We start from the raw sequence: 25,000 nt of genomic DNA on the forward strand, positions 1-25,000 counted from the left end.
AACAACAACAACAACAACAACAACAATACACACACACACACATATATATATATATATATATATATATATATATATATATATATATATATATATATATATATATATATATATATATATATATCCAACAAGTACACTCAATTGTAAATGGGTACCAGCGTCTACTGGGGTCAAGAAACCTGACGTGGGATTACAACCTCAGCCCTAAAAACTTGTTGGGGGAAAAAGCTAGAAACCTATACCCCTCTGATGTCACTGTTTCATACTGGAAAGAGTACTGTAGAAAGATATACATGCAACTTTATCTTCGTCTACACAAGCGACAATTAAAGTTGATTCATTATATGGAGGAATTCATTTGCATATATATATATGTATATACAGTATATATATATATATATATATATATATATATATATATATATATATATATATATATATATATAATCACATAATGGGTCCACAGAGATTGCACGAGAAGGAATAGGAAACGATGGATGGCAGGAGAAAGAAAAGAAGGCGATGGATTGACGAGCTAAGGAAATCTGCCGGTATAGGCTGGGATGGAAAGACCATAAACAGCGAGTGGAAGGTCATTTCTCAGGCCTTTGTCCTGCATTCGAATAGCAATGTGTATATATATATATATATATATATATATATATATATATATATACAGTATATATATATATATATATATATATATGTATATATATATATATGTATATATATATACTGTTTATATACATATATATATATATATATATATATATATATATATATATATATATATATACATGTGTGTGACAAAATTCCTATAGCACTTTTATTCGTGAATAAACAGTTCCCGTGTCCAAAACATAACCTATATAGTCGAAAGAGTAAAAGTAATTTTTTTTTTGGGGGGGGGGAATTGTAGGGGGGGGGGGCAGGGACCAGGGACACACTCGGAGTATTAATCCTCCTGGGGGACACAGGACACCAGTCAGCCGATCTCGCTCTCTGATTTGAGTGGTTCCCGTGTGTGTGTGTGTGTGTGTGTGTGTGTGTGTGTGTGTGTGTGTGTGTGTGTGGAATAATGGTCCCCCATGTTAAGAAGGGGATTTAGATCATTATCGTTAAGCCAATGATTTCGGAATCTCTCGCCCCTTTTCATGTCAATCTTTTTCCAGTAATTGCATAAGCTATTTTCACCATTCTTTTTTCTATCGCTACTAATATTACTATCGAAGCTTTATTATTATTACTATCACGAGCTAATACAACGGTTATTCTCTTTGGTATCACCATATCTAAGATAAAATTACAAGTCTTCCATTTAATAAAAAAGAGAAAGTCTTATATTAAGATGTAAAAGCAACGTCTGGAATTCTACCCAATACACTACGGTGATTTTCTCCATTATACATTAGTATGGTGGTTTCTAAACTTAACCCTTGCCTATCTTGTTTGGTTTTGGAATATATTAAAGAATCAATATTAACAAATTTATAAAACATAATAATAGAAAATAATGGAATAATAATCAAAACTACAGAAAATAGTAATACAAACATTTATATACTGACGAAATTATGGCAACATTTTCGGAGTTGGAAATAATTCGCAATTAAAAAAAAAATACGAATCACTAATCAATCGGAAGAAATACCATTTTATCATTAGAAAATTCGAAAAAAAACAATAAAATCAATAAATGCCTCTTTACAAAAGACAATAACACCATTACTTGCTGCGTTGAGGTCTCTAAGGTTGCCTTGACCAGAAAATTTAATTTATAGTTCCTTCAAAATTCAATGAATTCTTGACCCACAGCTGTGATTACTGACAACGTGTTGGCTTTTGTTAAAATATTATGTGGAATAATTATCACTCACAATGCGACGTCAAAGGAGGTATTGTTCTTTACATAACAACTGCACACAATGAGAAATGACGTCAAGGAATGTGACTGAACGCTCTGAAGATAAGTAAGCCATATATCAGTTGAATAAAATCAAGGCAGATCAATTTCTTATTTGGTGATATATTAACGCATAATATCTGAGTTTGTAATTTGTGGTAGACAAAACTAAACACAACCGTACTGGGTTAGTTATAAGCTGAAGCGTTGAAAGAGAATATTACCTTCATCAAAGAATACTACCCTATTATTATTATTATTATTATTATTATTATTATATTATTATTATTATTAATTGCTGTGCTACAACCATAGTTGAAAAAACAGGATGCTATAAGCCCAGGGGCCCCAACGGGAAAAATAGCCCAGTGAGGAAATGAAACAAGGAAAAATAAAATATTTTAAGAATAGTAACATTAAAATAAATATTTCCTATTATAACGATACGATGCAATTCTGTCACTAGTTCTCCGTTCCACAGAATTTTGTAAATATCTACTTGTTCTACTTTCACTTAAGAGAATGAAAATAAGAAAAGCAACCATAAATTATTAAAAGAAGGGAAACAGGCAATTTACGGGGGAAACACTTGACTGGAGATGATGGCCCTCCTTGTATTGACGGCGTCTTTGAACCTTAAACATGTTACGCCAGTTTACGTTCCAGATCAATCAATCGACCCCTTATTCAATCCAGGATTGAGAGAACACTCTATTGATCCTGATTCAATCCTCATTCTGAGTTTAGAAGACGTAAGGACGAATACTTGAAAGATCAAAGAAACTCCCTTTGTAAGTATATCATATGCATATACAACGAACATTATACACCCTTACAAAAATATATAAGGGTTGGGACAGTAATTCGACTCATTTTGTTAAATCCCATTGTGCCTCTCATAACCTCACATATGAATTACGGGCGAGGTTATTACTCAACTGAAGGGGGTTGCAACCTCCAAATACTAGATGGAATTTGTAAAGATAACACATTGAGCTGTTTACTCTGAGAGAACAAAGTACTGTAAATAAGGATATATATATATATATATATATATATATATATATATATATATATATATATATATATATATATATATATATATATAACCTATATATATAAATATACTTTTTAATTACGAAAAACACCCGACCTGTCCATGGCACTGCCTTGACAACGTCAAGTAATTCCTCAAAATTTAAAATAAATATAATAAAATTATAACAAACTGACATACTTCAATTTCCCATGACTACGAGAAAACCATCTCCTCACTCTAATGATCGTTAATACAATCTAACCAACTCTAAAGATTTCTTTATTCGTAAAAGGGAAAAGAGAGAAAAAAAAGAGATGTGAAAAGAGAAGACAGGATGCAATCTCTAAAGGAGAACGGGACCCTGAAGGCGGGCGGGCCTTCCTCTGGCGGTATTGGACTGGAACGGCGCAGGGAACATCTTCATTATGGGCAATATCACCATTAATAACAGCACCATCGCTGTATCTGACACTGTGAGTTGTGTCAATAATTCACTGATATTAACTAATGTCTCCTTTCGTTGGAGATTCTATCTTACTTTTATAGCTGTAATTGAACATAGAATTCTTATTGGAACTATATTCACCATACTATCTCTCTCTCTCTCTCTCTCTCTCTCTCTCTCTCTCTCTCTCTCTCTCTCTCTCTCTCTCTCTCTCTCAATGTATGTATGTATGTACTGTGTGTATATATATATATATATATATATATATATATATATATATATATATATATATATATATATACTGTATATACATATATATATATATATATATATATATATATATATATATATATATATATATATATATATATATATACGATCTTCGTTTTTAACCCTGATTCGTATCGGATTTTTTACTCACTTATTGGAAAATATATTTAACTTCATTCTCTGTCTGTCTGTCTGTTAAGCTGTTTTAAAATAAAAATCAGATTGGATTTATGTACGTGTCTTATAAAAGTAGCTGCGTTTAAAACTGTAACTATTATTTCCTATTTATATGCACATACACACACACACATATATATATATAATATATATATATATATATATATATATATATATATATATATATATATATATATATACATGTTATTTTTTTTACTCCTGACATGAATTATTGACACCTTTCATTCAAATGTTTACGCAATATTTCCCAGCTTAACTATTTAATTCATCAGAGTGTATGTTGCTAATATATATATATATATATATATATATATATATATATATATATATATATATATATATATATATATATGTATATATATATATATATAAATATATATATATATATATATATATATATATATATATATATATATATATATATATATATATATATTACCATAAACATTTCTCCCCTTAAAAGGAAAGGCGACAGAGGAGTAAAGCCTTGTGGTGTCTCAATAATTCCTTTGTGATGAAATGACTATTATTCACAACTATTAGACACTGTGAATGAATGTGAAGAACTGAAAAAAAATGTTCCTCTAATAGAAGGATTAATATCAAACATCAGAGTGAGTGAAACCGGGAATGCTATATAGAAAGGAAAAGTAAATAAAGCTGCAGGAAAATAAGAGGTAACAATGGAAATGATTAAGACATTGGAAAATCTAGACAAAGAGTGGGTGCTCACACTATTGGAAAAGATCTGGAATGTAGAGGAAATGCCAAGGGACTGGGAGGATAGTTGGATGATTAAATTGTCTAAAAAAAGGAGGCGTGTTAAACTGTGTGAACTACCGAGAAATAAAGCTTTTAGGGCCTGAATTCAACATACTAGAAAGAATAGCAGATATAGCATATATACAGTATATATATATATATATATATATATATATATATATATATATATATATATATATATATATATATATACATACATATACTGTATATATATATATATATATATATATATACATATATATATATATATATACATACATATATATATATATATATATATATATATAAATATATATATATATAACTAAATATATGTATTTACTAAAGATTAAATCATGCAAGTGCATACAATTCCGCACAACTTTATGTTAACCGGATGGCAGAATATCTAGTTTTTTTTCTTTTCTTTTGTACACCTATGGGAAATACTTTCATTAAATTCTCATTTTCTTATAAACAATAGGGGAGGGGGGGGGGGATTGGCCCCTCAACGCACGAGACCTCTTTGTATGAGAAACAAATGCGCCGAAATTCACTAATGAATTCGATTGTGTGAAAGGAAAGTGCGACGCAAGAAAATGTTCCCTGACAACTCTCACTTCAGAAAATGGCAGTCGTGATGGCAACTTAATTAAGAACTATGATAATTCACTATCAACAGCAAGTCAGGTTTTAAATGTTCGTTTCGATTTGTACCTGTTTTTCTTTTAATAACTTTCAAATATATGAATGGTGCAAAAATAGAATTAACGAAGACAAACTCTCTCTCTCTCTCTCTCTCTCTCTCTCTCTCTCTCTCTCTCTCTCTCTCTCTCTCTCTCTCTCTCTCTCTCTATATATATATATATATATATATATATATATATATATATATATAGATATATATATATATATATATATATATATATATATATATATATATATATATATATATATATATATATATATATATATATATATATATACACACACATATGCTCTCTTTATATACAGTATATACTGTATATATATATATATATATATATATATATATATATATATATATATATATATATATATATATATTGTATATATACTATTAAATAAATCACTTTCAGTTTGCATATTGTATCCAATTACACCTAAATGTAAGTTAGGCATATTTAGCAAAGCCTTCAACCAAGACCACATCATACTAAAATCCTCTAATTCTTGGGGCCTCTTTTAAAGAAAAGAGACCAAACAATAGACAAGATAAATAATGCTACACAATATAATATAAGAGGTATGATAGTGTCCCTTTGTTCTGAAAGATAATACTTTTATAAACTGTTACTAAGTATCACGTCATGTAAGGAAAACCGTTATACATTCGTTGAAAATGTGCGCATGCGCTGTAAACAATCTTTTATGTATTCCAGTCTGCATTTCTGGACATTATTTACACGATGAAGCGAACAGTAACTCTTCAGTCTTTAAGTAAATCTCGAGCGAATGTAATTTCTAATTGTGTGAAAATTGGTAGAGTCGAGTATAGGAAGTTTACATTCATAAATGATGAGGCATAGACTGGGGATTGCGAAGAGAAGCTGCAGCAACTAAAGCGAGATTTTTAAAGTGAGTACGAGAGATGCGAAGACACAAGTATCGAATGAAACCTTGAAAAGTCTATCAATAGTCGAATACTTAGTTAATCATAAAGATACCGGAGGCGAGAACATAATCATGTATTAGGAATAGAAAGTGAACCTAAGCAATTGTTTCAAAATGAATATGCCGTGGTAGCCTATTGGAAACGTTCCTGCATGACGATCTGCTGGACTGGGGATCAGGACACGCTCAAGCTCAATAGTTTCTTGTAGTGCCTGCAACCTCACCATCCCTGTAAGCTAAGGTTGGAGGTGGGGAAGAGCCTCTAGGTCTACCTGTTGAGTCACCGACAGCCATTTCCTGGCCCTCCCTGGACCTAGCTTGGGGGAAAAGGGGGCTTGGGCACAGTTCATGTGTATATAAGGTCAGTCTCTAGGGCATTGTCACTGTACCTTGATTCTGCCATTCATGAGCGACCTTAAAGGTGTTTGGATATGAACTAAATTTCATGTCGAGAAATTCTGTGATAATCACTGCAGGAAAATGTTAAATGCCAATCAGAGAGACAAATTTCTGCAAAAAAAAAAAACTTTTTCACAAAATATACAAAATAATATAAACCCTTATTTTCCTACATTCGAGAAATTCTGTGATAATCACTGCAGGAAAATTTTAACAGTCAACCAGAGAGCCAAATTTCATTCATAAACTTTTTTTTCCAAAAATATACAAAATAATATAAACCCTTATTTTCCTACATAAATGCTAAGTATGAAAATAATCGTAACTTACTTTAACAATAAAACTATTACCTTAAATATCATATTTGTTTATAACCACACTCGTAAACTTCCTTAAAATTAGTTTCATACATATGCAAAAGTAAAGATGATCAAGCTATAAACAAAAAATTTCATTACCTTTTCTTCTCTGGAGATATAAATGCCAACTGTCACATCTTACCTGAAATACAAAAGAAATGTTTACATTAGATATGAAATATGTGAGCAAATGTTTTATTAACTTACAAAAATTAAATATACAGTATATCTATCTGATAAGAGGTTAATCAAAATATATGACGTCATATATTTGGTGACGTCACAAAAGAACACTTATTCTATTTCCATCATGAGTTTCTTTGCTTTTTTTTTTACTTGTCACGTTTTGGGAGATGGGAGACAGTGGGAGATGGGGGATGAGTGACTAAAGTATCTGAAAAAGTCGAGATTTTGGGAGATCCCCCAAAAAAGGATCCCAGATTCTTAAACCTTTTTCTTTGGAGCACATCTGGCAAAGACGTTCGATTTTCATGGCTTCAGATAACGTTTATCGTTGCCAGTCGATGACGTAAATATGACAAAAAACAAAAGAATTCTTTGGGTTTCCTCAAACAGGTCTCAAAAAAATTCAAAACTTCCCTTCGATGAAAATATCGACTTATGAAAGACATGGCAAACCAGTGCCATGTCAGAGGTCAAGAATGTGATGACTAACTAAATCTTTGCATATAAACATCATAAAAAGAGACAGATGATGTTGGCACAGAAGTTCCTTGAGCGTTAATGGGGAGGGAAGCAGCTTCACTTCATAAATATTTGCTGAATAAGAGATGGGTAATATACTATGCCACCATCTTCTCTTAAAGAAAAAAAAAACATAATGACTATACCATAGATAACAACAACAACAACAAATAAAGCCGTTTTTAGTCCAAAGCAGGAAAAAGGCCTCAGACATGTCCTTATTCATGTCTGGTCTGGTGTTTGGCTATTTTCATCACCACGCTGGCCACTGAGGATTGGTGAAAGTGGGGGACTTGAGTCTGATTGGTCACAGCAAACCAACCTAGTATGGATGGCCCTGACTAGTACAGCTTTGTTGACCACGGCGATACACAAACCCTATCATCACGTTAAGGTATCCATACTTATAAAACTGTATACCAACAAAGCCAGAGCGATGACACAATAACAATGAAAATGCGGCATCCCTAATCATACTGAAGACAAACATAGATAAAGACAAACCTACAAGTTGCAATAAATAATCTTGATAAATAATTCACCACTAATGCTCAGCAACTGTTGAGGTCAGACATCTCCAGACTGCTCAGTTACAACTGCAGGTGGGGAATTCTGCCCCGGATTCTGTTTTCCCCAAGGCCAGGATTCGTCTCTTTGCTTCTATTCATGAACTAACTCTTCTCCTTTTTAGAAAGTTTTTTGCTATTTCAATGGAATTTATGATGATAATCATTTAGATGCATTGACAATGACGTGATAAGTTTCAGTAGGTTCTATGAAGATTATGATTTTTTTTTCAGAGCTAGAAGAGTAACAATTCGTATTTACTGAAAAAAATACCTACTCAAGATATGATTCTCTTCCTTAAAATATATCATAAAAAGAGACACAAGTTGCAAAATATGTCAAGATAAAAACACAACACAAATCATGTCAACAACTTACAATGTTTGAGTAAATCATTTACAACCCTAATCGCTATCTTTATCTAAAGATGCTTTAATTACACGTAATCATAACATTGATGAACATCACTAGAATTGAAATTTCCTATTTATGCAATAATATGCTATTATTATCACAGATATAAAAGGGGTGGTTGAAAGGAAATGAACAAAGTACCTGTTTCCTTTTATTTCTTTGGGGCGATAAGAGAATAAGTAAATAGAGTATATGGCACCTCTAGAAAGTAGGAAAGCCTTTTCTTCTTAACTTGCCAAGATATAAGTTTATAACCAACTATCTCCTACCTATAACGTTCATAGCAATACATTTAAAGGTTTAAAGGCCACTCATGAATGGCAGAGGTAAGGGAGAGTGACATTACCCTATCAAGCAGGATAAGGCCCTAGAGACTGACCATATATACATATGATCAGCGCCCAAGACCCCTCCCCCCCAAGCAAGGACCAAGGAGGGCCAGGCAATGGCTACTGATGACTCAGCAGATAGACCTATAGGCTTCCCCAAACCCCACATCCATAGCTCACAAGGATGGTCAGGTTGCAGTGATCAAAGAAACTAACAAGTCTGAGAGGGACTCGAACCCCAGTCTGGCGTTCACCAGTCAGGGACGTTACCACATCGGCCACCATAGAGTACATAGTTCGTGTTAACTCCTAAAAATAATTCTTCGAGTTTAGAAAATACTAATCCTGATGGTGACCAACATCACACCTGCAAATTCAAAGCCAAATTTCAAGGTCAAATTTACGGGGGAAAAGGCAACGACCGGAATAAATATCTTTTACTAAGTTTCCTCTTTCGTAGCTTCGAAGGCGACACGAGTCGGCTATTTAAAAGTACCAAGAACGATGTCGGCGCCGCCGGCACAGTTCGTCTCCGGACTCATCAAATCAAAAGAAATAAATAGAGAAGCGGCAGCAGCATCGGGAGACTTCTAACTGGGTCTCCTGCTGTCCGAAGAGAGAGAGAGAGAGAGAGAGAGAGAGAGAGAGAGAGAGAGAGAGAGAGAGAGAGAGGTGTATATAAGAAGAGCACGTCAACAGTCGCCCGTCGCGGACTGGGACGGAGCCAGGGACCGGCCGTATTTAGAACCGGAGGGCTGCAAACTCCGGGCCTGACCAGACAGACGCACCACTACACTCACACAAGCCCACCTACGATTCCCATGCCAACACAACATCTTATTATTGCTCTTATCGACGGCATTTCTCTCGCATTCTTCTTTTCGTCTTCCCAAAAGGACGTGACCTGCCACAGACCAGATCGATGTGGATCTAAATCAAAGTTGAAGGGAGCGACTTCGCTTCTTCAACATGATGAAAGCGGTTTGGTTGAGGGGGAGGGAGGTGGAGGGCATAGATCCGAATCGTCGTTTACAGGACAGGGCGACCAAGATCAATGACCCGAGCCTCTCTTTGGGTTACGGCATTGAAACATAAGGCCGTCGGACTCTAAAAACAGTATTTGTTTTGTTTTTTTTGTTTCATGGTCTCTCTCTTTCCCTTTCTTTTCTTTTTGACAAACCATACATAATTTAACAATTATTACACATGAATCTCTCTCTCTCTCTCTCTCTCTCTCTCTCTCTCTCTCTCTCTCTCTCTCTTCTTTTATTTTGGACCCACCGTACATACTTCAACAATTATTGCACATGAAAGTCTCTCTCTCTCTCTCTCTCTCTCTCTCTCTCTCTCTCTCTCTCTCTCTCTCTTCATTTTATTTTGGACCCACCGTACATACTTCAACAATTATTGCACATGAAGTCTCTCTCTCTCTCTCTCTCTCTCTCTCTCTTCCTTTTATTTTGGACCCACCATACATACTTCAACAATTATTGCACATGAAATCTCTCTCTCTCTCTCTCTCTCCTCTCTCTCTCTCTCTCTCTCTCTCTCTCTCTCTCTCTCTCTCTCTCTCTCTTCCTTTTATTTTGGACCCACCGTATATACTTCAACAATTATTGCACATGAAGTCTCTCTCTCTCTCTCTCTCTCTCTCTCTCTCTTTATATACACACACACATATATATATATATATATATATATGTGTGTGTGTGTGTGTGGGTGAAACGAAAATATACACTAATACAAATACCATATGAATTTTTTTTTCTCGAGTAGATATGGAGCAAAAACCAATTAAAACACAATAAGTCTTGGTCTTCCAATTCTCAAGCTATGAGTAATGGCGAGATCTATAATGGAAAAGGGGGAGTCAAATAGCCGGTAGAACTGACGGGTTCGGGGGTAATTGAATATGAGAGAATAAATAAGTAACGGTGGGGATTAAATGACTGCCATAGAAATAACAAGATAATTGAATGAGAGACTATAAATCGAGTTTTAAGTGATGGTTGAGGAATATATGAGAGATTTGAGTAAGAGAGGAAGTGTTTTAAGTAAGAAGAGAACCGAATTAAGAAATAAAGAGGCTTAGCAAAGCGAATGGAGTAGAGTGTAAGAGGGTGAGATTATATTGAAGGTTATGAGAGTAGTGGAGTGGGAAGAGTAAGAGGTTGAACAACATGAGTACGATTTAAAGGAGTTGTTTTGGAGCCAAAGGGGGTTGAGTAGGAGAGGAGGGGATGAGTAATTGGTATATGGGGCTGTGAGAGGTTAAGAGGTAAAGTAAGATTCGATGAGGTTGAGTAAGAGGTAGATGGTTTATTATCAGTTTGATGGAAATGTATGAGGGGCTTAAGTGTGAGGTAAAGGAAAATGAATGAGGTAGAGGAGAATGAATGTGAGGTAAATGGGTTTGTATTTGAGGTTGTGTTGAGACAGGTCTAGGGGTTAATTGAGAGAGAGAGAGAGAGAGAGAGAGAGAGAGAGAGAGAGAGAGAGATTCGGTGGGGTTGAGTAAGAGGTAGATGGTTTAGTATCAGTTTGATGGAAATGTATGAGAGGGTTAAGTATGAGGTAAAGGAGAATGAATGTAAAGGTAAATGGGTTCCCATTTGAGGTTGAGTTGAGACATGTCGAAGGGGTTAATTGAGAGAGAGAGAGAGAGAGAGAGAGAGAGAGAGACTATGGTTCGAATTCTATGAATTCAATCAAGCAAATATAAGCTAAGCCGATGTGGGAGCCTTTAGTCGCATCTCAACGTAATAGGATTTAAGACAGGTTTATTTTCATCGTAGCGTTAAATGCAACTCTTGAGGATTTCATTGATCATTAGGCAAAGGAACAGCAGAGTGACCAAAAGGCAGTGAACTGTGACATGTTTATATGCATGTCTACAGGAATTTTTTTTTCGTAGCAGGCTGGATTTATCATTATGCGTATAAAGTATATATTTATATATATATATATATATATATATATATATATATATATATATATATATATATATATTCAATCATAAGCTGTTCCCCTGGAATGAAGACAATGACTACTACCACTGATACCTTAATAATAATTACAGAATCGTGGAAAAATACGCCTTTAGCAGAAATTTTCCCAACACAATCCCTTCATAATCTACACAGGAAGGATAATCAGTAGCACGTTAAACCCTGCTACACGTAGCGTTATTCACTTTTATCAAACATGCACCATCTACTTCTTTGACGATGAGACCTTGTTAACACTTTTTACCTATAATTTTCTATTTCTTCCTCTCCTTCCTTTTAATACTCCAGATTTGTGAACCTATCATCCTCTACTCTTTCCACACGACTGGATCATTTCAAACCCCAAATAATTTTTTCATTTCTTGATGTCTAAATTTTACTCCTCCTTTCTCAAAGTACATGTGATATGTAGATATGTCGCATATACTGTACAAGAAATTCATCTCTGCTCCTTCGGCAGTCCATCATACATTTCAACTTTATTTTCTATCGACACTCCAAGTTCCCTTCAAATCTTTTGCATAAATCCAGCTACCTTCCTTACTTAGCCTATTTTGGGACTCGCCTTTCTCCATTCATTCTCCTCCCCAATACCTAAACAAAGCATCCGCTTCCGTTTCTTTTTCATTCATATCAACTTCCATTGCTCCAACTTCCTGGTTTTATATACGTTCAAAACTTTCCTCTCACCCATTTACTCTCCACATTCCACAACAATGACTCAAAATATTCCAATAATTTCTTTCCTATCACCAATCAGTAGTTCATCGTCTGTAGATATCAACCAATTCATACTTCGTAACAACCCAACTTATTATCCAAAGACTTTACATATGCATTTATTATATTTCCTTTAACTTATCTCATCATGCTATACATAAATATATTAAACAACTACGGAGAAATATCACACCCTTTTCTCAGAACCCATTTTTTAAAGCTAGACAGTCCTTCATCCACCTACAAATTATGATAAACGCTTCACTTCCCACATAAAAACTTTAATTGCTCTCAGCATCTCATCTTCTATACCATGTGTCATCAACACTTTCCACGTTGCCTCAATTTAATAAACAGTTTTTAGTTGCAAGAATGCAACAGAAACCCTTTCCTCTATACTTCTAAAACTCTCACATGACTTCTTCAAAACAAAAACTGGACTTACTATTTCTTTAGTCGAAATCCATACTGAAATTTATCTTCCTCTCCCAATATATTTGTTTTTGTCTTGATTTGTTAACCAAAATTCTAACACGTAACAGTATGCAATTTAATTCTTAAAGTCGATTTATTACCTTCGACTTTGTATAAGATTATAATAATAATAATAATAATCCCCTCAAACATTTCTCGCCCTCCAAAGGGTGGTATGGTAGAGATTCAGCGTAATCTATCAAGCCAAAGCAGGGGTTGCACTCAGTTCACCGTCTGAAAGTTTCAGAGCGGCCCGTAATGATCCATATTATATATATATACACATAAAGTATATGTACTCAAGAATAAATGTGTGCATGTATGTATGTGTGGCATAGTCTTTTTCCCTCGGAGAAATAACTCCCCGAGGTGCTATCACACCACCTTTCAGCAATAAAAATTGGGATGAATATGTTAACCCATTACCCTACACAGTGGATGCTCAGGGGCTTGTGAGGCAATGTCTTCTGTAGTTTCGGGGTGGTTACACATACAAGTACTGACCTCCCTGATGCTGTTTAACATAATTAATTAGATCACCACTGGTTTTGGTAATTTTATTCTCATTATTTTCCCTTTTACTTTTAGAAGCAGGAGTGCTAAAATCATTCTCAGCAATGTGTCTGTGGATGGGAATGCTAGCCCTGCCGCCTTTTCTTAACACCATAAGATACATATAGACATTTAAAGTTAACCTGACTAATAGACAACATGCCAAAATTAAACTGTGGACATTGATATGGGTGCAAAGTCGTTGTATGGAAAAAAAAAAAGAGTTGTGAATTTAAATGGAGTAATTAATATTTGCAGATAATACAGAATCAATTGAGGATAATTAAGATTAACTGGGAAAACTGGTGAAATGGTTTTGGAATGTTTGCTAGAGAATTAAGTTGGGGGTACAGTAAATGTAAAAACGAATATATTGAGACTAAAACGATGAAGTAATGAATGTTAATATGTTTGGTGGAAGAATGAAAGTAGTTGATTTACAAAATTACTTAGAAGTAAACAAAATTTATGAAGGTAGGATGAGAGAAAAGGTGAATCGCCAAGAAAGCGAAGCAAGGAAGGCAGCATGATAAGTGCAAATTATTGGACAATTGTCATGAATTATCTCTATATGCTTAAGGTTGTATTGTAAAGTCGGAAATAGCAGAGGAACAAAGAATAAAAAGATCTTAATCATTACGATGCCGGTATAAGAAAAATATAGCTTTTTCCAATCTTTTCTCCATCTTTTGGAAAAAGAAGAGGATAAAACTTTCTATGGAGTCAAAACTTATGACAATATAGTAACTCTCTGATATGTTGCAACTGGCATCAATGTTACACATTTTCTCCATGGTTTCCATTATCTTTTTAGTTACATATAGGTCTATTCATGAAGTCGGGGCTTAGTAATATGGCAACTATTACAGACCCCATAATTATTCTTGGCATCATGGATATTCAAAATCTGTGAATAAGACTTTAAAATTCTATGGAATTCCCTCTTTACACTAGCATTTATACAACTGTCTATTCAATAAAGTATGAACTTTGTGTGTGTGTGCATATATATATATATATATATATAATATATATATATATATATATATACTTATATATATATATATATATATTATATATATATATATATCTACACATACATACATAATACATATATATATATATATATATATATATATATATATATATTATACTGTGTATATATATAAACACATACACACACATATACTGTATATATATAATATATATATATATATATATATATATATATATACATATATATATATATATATATATATACATATATATATATTATATATATATGTGTGTGTGTGTGTGTGTGTGTGTGTGTGTGTCTATATCAGAAACGGTAAAACTTATATTTAAATATCGTGTACTAAAGTTTCCGCCAAGCTTCACTTTTCATTTGCAACTGATCAATAGTAATTATTATTACAAGTAAACAAAATTTACCAAACGTCCAAACCTTAAATAAAAGATAAAAAAACATAAAACGTTTGAAAAATAGTCAGTAAAAATCAACCATACGAGTATCACTATGAGGTAGAACACTTTTCAACAGTGATAATTTTACATACTTTCCTTCTAAACAGCATAGCTTTATGTAGAATAGTGGTTAATGTCTGCCTCTAGTATCTTAAGCTTTGGCCCAACGACTGGCGTTTAAATGCTTTGTCTGACCCGGCCAAAAACATATATTCCAATATACGCCAAATAAATTCCGAGGCGGTTTCTCACTGGCGAAGGCATGTGTGCGAATATCCGCTGCCAAGAAGGTCCTGCTGGGAACCATTCTGATAAATTCTACAGATATCTGTCAAGCTGCGAGGCACATATAGTGAGGAATTCTAACTTAGAGTCAGTGTTTTTATTTCGCAATCTTCTAGGCCTAAAGAAATACAAACAAAAGAAGTGGTTTGTTTCTCAAAAATAATACGGGGGAAGTAAATTAAAGAAAAACATCCAACCGAATTAACTACGGAATTTCTGTTGGTTTAGTTTATTTTTCGTGACTTTACAACAGCTTGGATCTTATCAACAGGCCAATGTTAATGATGGACTCTTTAAGACAACTGTGTAATTGTTAAGCAGTAATCACTTACGTACAAAAATGCACTTGCAAAATGCATATCGAACATATGTTGGGATTTGGGAAGATGGTGTTTATGCATATACAAATTACTCTGAATTTAAGCACCAAATAGATACAGGAGTCACTTTTCCCTGTGTTACTGAAGCCCATGAAGAGGATAATGCTTGGGAAGTCTGTTTTATTCTATATATATATATATATATATATATATATATATATATATATATATATATATATATATATATATATATATATATATATACATATATATAATATATATACACACACACACATATATATATATATACATATATATATATATATATATATATATACATATATATATAATATATATATACATATAATATATATATATATATATATATATATATATATATATATATACTGTATATATATATATATATATATATATATATATATATATATATATATATATATATATATATATATAAACATTACCTATAAAAAAATTACCTTTTTCCACATCAACATTGATAAGAAAATGGGTTACGTGCAGCACTCATAATAGATAGGTTTGAGTTTCGAAACGTTAATTACCGCCAGAGTATTTTTGATAGGTATTATTAAAGTATGTATTTGGATTAGCACAATCAAGGCTCGATTTCAACTAAAACAAATGTACTCTCCATTCTATTTAGAATTTTTTTGTAATATCCCTTTCTAAGGAAAAAAAATTACAATAATAATTTGAAACGCCTTAGTCATCAAATAAAAAAAAAAAAAAAATGGTAACTTTTACGGGTATTATAATTTTATGTAGTTAGATGCTTCCGAGTCAAAATTTTATGCAATATACACGAAAGCTAATTTCCAAGTAATTCTTTATATATCAAGCATATAATAGAATTAAAGAAATTAGAGAAAAGTTAAAACAATACGGCTTTACGTGCAATTCAACGTGTGGATAAATAAACACATCTCTCTCTCTCTCTCTCTCTCTCTCTCTCTCTCTCTCTCTCTCTCTCTCTCTCTCTCTCTCTCTCTCTCTCTCTCTCTATATATATATATATATTATATATATATATATATATATATATATATGAGTATATTTATACATATATATGTATATATATATATATATATATATATATATATATATATAAATATATATATATATATATATATATATATATATATATATATATATATATATATTAACCACACAGAAAAATCAAAATACTAAGCGAATCCACACCGGTTTAGTCTCTTCGACTTCATTAAGAAGACTGATATATTGATAAGAGACTTTAACAATATATATGGTACAATGAGAGTATTAAACATCAGAAAAAAATATGCTACCTGTATTTACGACAACACATTGCCCCTTCGTGGGAGGAGCTTGTATCCCATTAACAGAGATGGGAGTGGATTTAAGGGACAGGTTATATGCCCAGGTGTTTCTACAACTCCAGACAGTTACCTACAATTTCTTTATACTAATTATAGTTCATCTTGAATAATTTTGCATATATATATGAATATACATAATCATCTACATACATGGATTTGCCCAAACATACATACAAACTGTAACATACATAAACATAGATGCATAATTACTGGTATACACATGTATACATACATAGACTGTACACACACACACACACACACACACACACACACATATATATATATATATATATATATATATATACTGTATATGTGTATATGTATATTAATATATACACACATACGCACATATTTTACATACTAATACAAAGAAGACAACTTTAAACTAACAGTAAACCATTTGCATATAAAATGATGAATACATACAGTATGTATGATAGTAGAGATAAATAGCACAAACATATACAATAAAAGGTACATAATTCATAAGATAGAAACCAGGTGTCACTAAAATCTTTTGCAGATCTTTTTGCATGTAACGTTCCATGTCATGTATTTAAATTATTATGAAAACCCTCTTTCATAAAGCTTAACTTTATGAAATTTCTTTCTAAGAAGTTATTGGAATGAACTAATTTCTTTGCATATGACATTATTAATAGTATTATGTTGAGATCTAACATGAACTAATATTGTTTTTATCTTGGGCGTATCTTACGTTTTTCTTACGTTCAATTCTGTTTACCTGTTTGAACGATTTAAAATTTTCAAATGAATTAAGAGGGATATGGTAGACACATCCTTTGGTACTGTCAGGAGAATTCCTTATGAAAGCTGTTTTTCTTTTGCTATTGCTCTTAAATGCTACACTAACGCTGAAGGTTTTTTTATTTTTTTAACAACAATTTAATTGGGGACTATCTTTCAAACTTGTTACTTTATTGCAATACAAGAAAGTATTTTGTATCACAGGTTTCTCAATTGTTATTACCAAAGGACTTCTATACTGTTCTTAATGCATCGTCTAAATAGATGTTAAGATAGATTCAGTTAGTGCAATTTCCCTAAAAACATAACCAATATCTCCGCATTTGTGCATCTCTATTCAAATCAAAGGAATAGAATCATGAAATCAGCATCCACTTCAATGCCTTAGACAATATGTTGATAATAAAGTAAACGGGATCAGGACTAGGGGCAAGAAATTAGAGTAACTTGATATGGCATTAGACGAAGCATTAGAAATAGATAAAGAAAACAAAATGACAATAACAATGAAGAAAAAATTGACTTGAAACCATTTCATCTACCTTAGCTGTAACAGTGAACTGTTGACGAACAACCAGGTACAGTTGGATACAAGGATTCTGACACACCTCCATCCGAGGAAGTGCACCCTTTCACTCCCTTACTGCGAGGACATTAACCAAATAGATAGTGTAGGGAGGAATAGCAGAGGTAGTGTGCAGGGCTCCACACTGGAACTCACCGTGCAGTAAGGGTGTAACAGGGGGCGCTTCCTCAGAGCGAGGTGTACCAGGAATTCCTGTGTCCAACTGTACATATTTTACAGCCTTTGTAAAAAAAAAAAGTTTAGAGGAATTTTCGGAAAGCTGAGTTTTTTTTTTTTTCCTCAGCCTCTTTCATCTAAGCGATCAATCTCCAGAATTAAACCAGTGCGGCGAGGCTAGTACCTTTAAAATTCACTGTAAGATTGAGCAAGAATATTTGATGTTTGGGGGGGAACGTGTTAAGGGGCAAGATCACGAGGGAGGCAAAGAATTAGATGGCGAGATAAGGTGAAGGATGATGTGGAGAGAAGAGGTCTGGTGAAAGAGGATGCCTTTGATAGAAGTCATTGGAGAGGGGCGCATCAGGCAACCGACCCCTTAATGTCGGGATGACATTGGGAAAGAAGATTGTATTAATCCTGGATTGTATGAATGTCCATACCCAATTTCACATACTCAGTCAACCAAAAGGAAAAGAACAGAAATTTATTTCTTGTCGCATAGTAATCTTCGACTTCCTCCATCTGAGTATAAATAATCGATTTACTAAAAAATCTCCTTTGCCTTGTAATTATCCTATTACTAATACATTTAGAGACCGCAGGTTTCCTTGTACTTGATTCTAAAGGTCAAAGATACAAGGACGCCATTGGTTAAAAACTAAATTTAAAAAATATATTTTTATTTTTCATTTGTGATATTACGCTCAATTGGCAAACCTGTGACAAAATAAAAGATAAGGGAAGAAAACATATTATTTAAGAACGAGAAGGAAAAAAACCTTGCCCTAACAACTGGGAAAATCTGGAAAATTAAACATATGTATATGAAAATTTTGATGCTTGACTTAAGAAAATTGAAAATAAAGTGGATGGCCAATGAACATATAGGCTATAACAGGAAAACTAAGATCTTTATAAGGGAAAATTTATGATGAGAATCGTGAAAAGCCAAAGTGTCAACAGACTCCACGTGAAGTTCTAAAAACAGTGAAAATGAAGAATATCGTGAGAGATAAAGATTTAGAGGAGGGGGGTAGTTTTGTGACAACCGAAAGTTTGCAAAATAGAATTGTACGAATTGGATAAGTTATGTATAGTGGAAGAAAAAGTGACCCTGAAGCTGTTGAAAGAAATTGAAATTAGAAGAATAAGAGTGTAGGTATAAAAGGAACTCGGGGTATTGAAATAAAGTGAAGGTCTTTAAAGAATAATAAATATTATTTTTTTATTCCTTTAAGACATGTGGATAGGCTAAAAGTCTCGATTTCGAAGTGAATTTCTGAGAAATGGAAAGAAAATATTCAATTCATATAAAATAATTATTCATATTCATTTTACGAGATCAAGGATGGTATGATAAAATAACTGTTTCCAAATTAAAATATGAGGAAATCTAGACATTTGCGTATAGGGAAGTACACCAAGAACTGGATCTAAAAGAATTACGTTTGACGGTATAACAATGTATGAATTGTCTTCAAATAAATAGAAAGGTGAGTAAAGGTAAGTAAAGACTGATTCAGCAATGCTGGGCTCAACTTCCCTAGAAAATCAATAGGCGAATGAAAAAATGATTTCAAGTTCCATGTCGTCATAAATCAAGAACCGAGAGTCAAAAAGATTAACCTCGATATGGAAATTGGGTTCTATTATTTTCCGCGTCAATAACAATCCATAATAAATTACAATTATTATTATTATTATTATTATTATTATTATCACATGCTAAGCTACAACCCTAGTTGGAAAAGCAGGATGGTATAAACCCAAAGGCTCCAACAAGGAAAAAATAGCCCAGTGAGGAAAGGAAATAAGAAAATAAATATAATCCAAGAGAAGTAATTGATAATGAAAATGAAATATTTTCAGAACAGTAATTACATTAAAATAAATCTTCCACATATAAACAAATAAACACCTTAAAAAACATAAGAGAAAGAGAAATCAGATAGAATAGTGTGCCGGAGTGTACCTACAAGCAAAAGAACTCTACCCCAAGACAGTGGAATGCCACGGTATAGAGGCTATGGTACTGCCAAAGATTAGAGAACAATGGCTTGATTTTGGAGTGTCCCTCTCCTAGAAGAGCTACTTACCATAGCTAGAGTCTCTTCTACCCTTACCAAGAGGAAAGTAGCCACTGAACGATTACGTTGCAGTAGTTAACCCCTTCAGTGAAGAATTGTTTGGTAATGTCAGTGTTGTCAGGAGTATGAGGGCACAGACTATTCGGTGTATGTGTAGGTAAAGGGGAAAGGAGCCGTAACCAGAGAGAAGGATCCAATGTAGTACTGTCTGGCCAGTCAAAGATCCCAATACCTCTCTGAATAACAAAGCTGTTAATGAGGAGAGGGGAAAAATACTCTCATTCATGATTATTCTTGTGATGTAATTTTGTTTTCTACATAGATGATGATAGAATAACTTATATTTTATATACTTCTCGTAGTTTCTACTAAAAACATTAATAACGTATTTACAAAGAACTAACATCGATAAGACTGTTGATAATGTACATATACATTTTCCCCGGAAAAGCAACACAACCAAGATAAGAACTGGAATTTACTATGGAAACAACAAAGCAGGTAACAGGTTCCAAAGCAGAGGATTCTGGAATTTTCGAAATCATTATGTGATCAATTAACGTAACATGGATCCATTTGGAGACGAAAAAAAAGGATCATGCCAAAGCAACTATCAAATAGATGCCCTTCATAAGCTAAAAAAAAAAAAAAAAGTTGATCCTTCTTCCGAACAAAAACGAAAGATATCAGGTATGTCATCTGAAAAAAAAAAAATCTTTATGTAATTATATAACATACAATTAAATAATCCATACAATTGTCTTACATACTGACAAAGGCATTTTTAAATTATAACTAAAATCCTCTCACATATTAAATCTATATGTGACGTATTCAAGTACACAATCCTTATATAACATCCGCATATTTTTCGTTTCCCATAACATTATCTTAATCGATTGTTATATCTGAGAAGCACGCAGTAACATTCCATTAAAGATGACATAACTAATCAATTAACGAGGAGACCTTGGATGTACAATCCTCAATGATGATGACATAACAACAGCCAGCTGGAGAGAAAAAAAGCATCTCTGCCATGTTTGAATACAACCTTCATATTCGCATATTTTGTACCTCGCTTTAAGCAAACACCTATGACGTCATGCTTGGGATTTAAAGGCGACGAATTCTTGGGTAGGAGACTGATGCTTGGAATGTTTAGAAATGCTTCGCTTTTTTTACTTGACTTCAAAAGGAGGTTATTCCACACATTGTTATTATAAGAACTGTGAAAATATTTGAGGGAAGTAAATCTAAAATGCTGTTGCATTATAACGCAAACTTTCATGTGAAAAAGCAAAGCAAACAATAACAATTAAAGGTAAACTTAATACTTAGTGCATACACACACACACACACACACACACACACATATATATATATATATATATATATATATATATATATATATATATATATATATATATATATATATATATATATATATTTATATATACACATATAAATATATATACATATATATATATATATATATATAAACACACACACACATATATATATATATAAATATAAATATATATATATATATATATATATATATATATATATATATATATATATATATATATACGCAACGAAATAGTCTTGTGACAAAAACATAAATCAACAGACACACAAATATGCAAAAACTCAAATAAAAAGTACTTTAAATATTTTTTACATACGTTCGTCTACTCGTAGTTTATTCACCCTCATTCCCATTTTGTATTAGGTGCACGAGTAAAAGGAAGCTTACATACACGTTAAAGAGATGATTCAGAACCAGCGTCACAACATTCAGATGTAAGAAAGATTCCAGGAAATATATATATAACAAGACTCGACGGGGATATTTAAGTAACAAAAAGTCTTTTTAAGAAAAACACTATAATAATGTAAACTGTAATTTGCAAGGGTTTGGATAAGTGGAAAATTACATGAATTGTATGCCATAACTAAAACGATGGAAAATTGGCAGAATATATAAAACTAAACTTAGGCAGAATGTATTCCTTGACAATTGCAAACCTTTGTGTATGTTTTTTTACACTGTTAACATTTTTTAAATTAGAAATACGGTAAAAGTCTGGCAATATTTATTCCAGGATTTTTACCATTCTAAAAACATTATATTGACCGAAAAGAGTGATATTACAGTCACCAACCCGTAAAAGATAATAACAAAGTAAGGTAAAATTACGGTCGCCAGTATTTTACTGAAATACGGTCGAGAACAGTATATTTTTACGGAGAATTTCCGATAAAAATTACGGTTTTTTCTAACAGTGTAGTGTACAAGTACGAACTTTATTCTGCTTTGCCAAAATCATATCACTTCCTTTGTTGTAAAGCGAGAGATTCACTGACACTCTCATCATACATTTCCCTATCTCTCTCCTCTTATTAAAAAATTATCAAAATAAAGGTATTTTACCTTTATTCTTGTCTTTTGTGGATCTTTTACCCAACTGAAGCTATTCAAGCAATCGACAAGGCCAAGCTCTTATTCACTTACAAATCATTAGTTCCAGTTAAGGGTTCCTATTGTTAGCTTGTATCTATGTCGGCTTCCTGTACAACAATAACAACAGCAACTGGATTTAACATACCGGTCTCACAACTCAAACTATTATTATTATTATCATTATTATCATTATTATTATTATTATTATTATTATTATTATTATTATTAATTGCTATGCTACAACCCTAGTTGGAAAAGCAAGATACTATAAGCCCAGGGGCCCCAACAGGGAAAATAGCCCAGTAAGGAAAGGAAACAAAGAAAAATTAAATATTTCAAAAACAGTAACATTAAAATAAATATTTCCTATATAAACTATAAAAACTTTAACAAAACGAGAGGAAGAGAAATAAGACGGAATAGTGTGCCCGCGTGTACCCTCAAGCAAGAGAACTCTTAACCCAAGACAGTGGAAGACCATGGTACAGAGGCTATGGCACTACCCAAGACTAGAGAACAATGGTTTGATTTTGGAGTGTCCTTCTCCTAGAAGAGCTGCTTACCATAGCTAAAGAGTCTCTTCTACCCTTACCAAGAGGAAATTAGCCACTGAACAATTGCAGTGCAGTAGCTAACCTCTTGGGTGAAGAAGTATAAATACGTTGACAACATACTTGCGACAGGAGTTTACGATAAACTTGGAATTAACGCTGCACTAATCAAAATTTTGAGTCGCAGGAACTGGTTAGAAGTAAAAGACAATTTTTCGGGAAATATTGTATACGCAAGGGGTGTCTCAAAAGTGTACCCTAACAGTTGTCCTTTTTCATGGAAGACGATTCCTAAAGTGTGCTAAAGACACATGATATGGCTACATTAACTACAGTATCTTTATTGCATCCTTATTATTATTATTATTATTATTACTATTATTATTATTTTATCATTATTTTTATTATTATTATTATTACCAGCCAAGCCACAACCCTAGTTGGAAAAGCAAGATGCTATAAGCCCCAGGGGTCCAACAAGGAAAAATAGCCAAGTGAGGAAAGGAAACAAAACGATATAAGAAGTAATGAAAAATTAAAACAAAATCCTTCAAAAACATTAACAACATTAAAACATATAATTCATATATAACTATAAAAAGACTCCTGTCAGCCTGTACAGCATAAAAACATTTTCTGCCATTTTGAACTTTTGAAATAAGTTCTGTCTTATTTCTCAAGAAGAGACAAAATTAAATTCCTTTCTAACTCTGACAAGTTCTAAGCAAGATATCGACTTTTATAATGACTAAAAAATACATACTTTTGTTAATTCAGAGCGAATATGTAATGTACGAAGGCCTATACAATAATATTATTAGATACAAAACTGAAGACACACGAGAATTACCAGGTTGCCAAACTTTGGCAGATCATATCACATGGGATAAGATCAGTATATATTGGACTAACCTTCATTTATAGTAATAAAATCTTAACAGTCTTTTTAATTCGATCTAATAAAATCTTTTCCCCTATAGTAGAAAGAAATTCATCGGATGGACAGAAACACTACTGAGAGAGAGAGAGAGAGAGAGAGAGAGAGAGAGAGAGAGAGAGAGAGAGAGAGAGAGAGAGAGAGAGAGAGATTTCTCATTATTCCATATTCAAATATCTATA

At 32.8% G+C, this 25,000-nt stretch overlaps 1 protein-coding gene across 4 annotated transcripts in view; it reads right to left on the reverse strand.

The window, feature by feature from the left end:
• Positions 1-25,000, reverse strand: part of FER (tyrosine-protein kinase Fer) — a 195,288-nt gene that overhangs the window by 76,432 nt on the left and 93,856 nt on the right. Inside the window, exon 1 of one of the 4 annotated variants that reach the window (XM_068363500.1) lies at positions 7,125-7,150. The exons of the other annotated variants lie outside the window; for them this stretch is intronic. The gene's annotated coding sequence lies outside the window, so the exon portion shown is untranslated. Of the gene's footprint in view, positions 1-7,124; positions 7,151-25,000 lie in introns of those variants that run through there. 4 annotated transcript variants of the gene reach the window in all.

Source organism: Palaemon carinicauda, chromosome 40, assembly GCF_036898095.1.
Source record: "Palaemon carinicauda isolate YSFRI2023 chromosome 40, ASM3689809v2, whole genome shotgun sequence".
NCBI classification, from domain to species: Eukaryota; Metazoa; Arthropoda; class Malacostraca; order Decapoda; family Palaemonidae; genus Palaemon; species Palaemon carinicauda.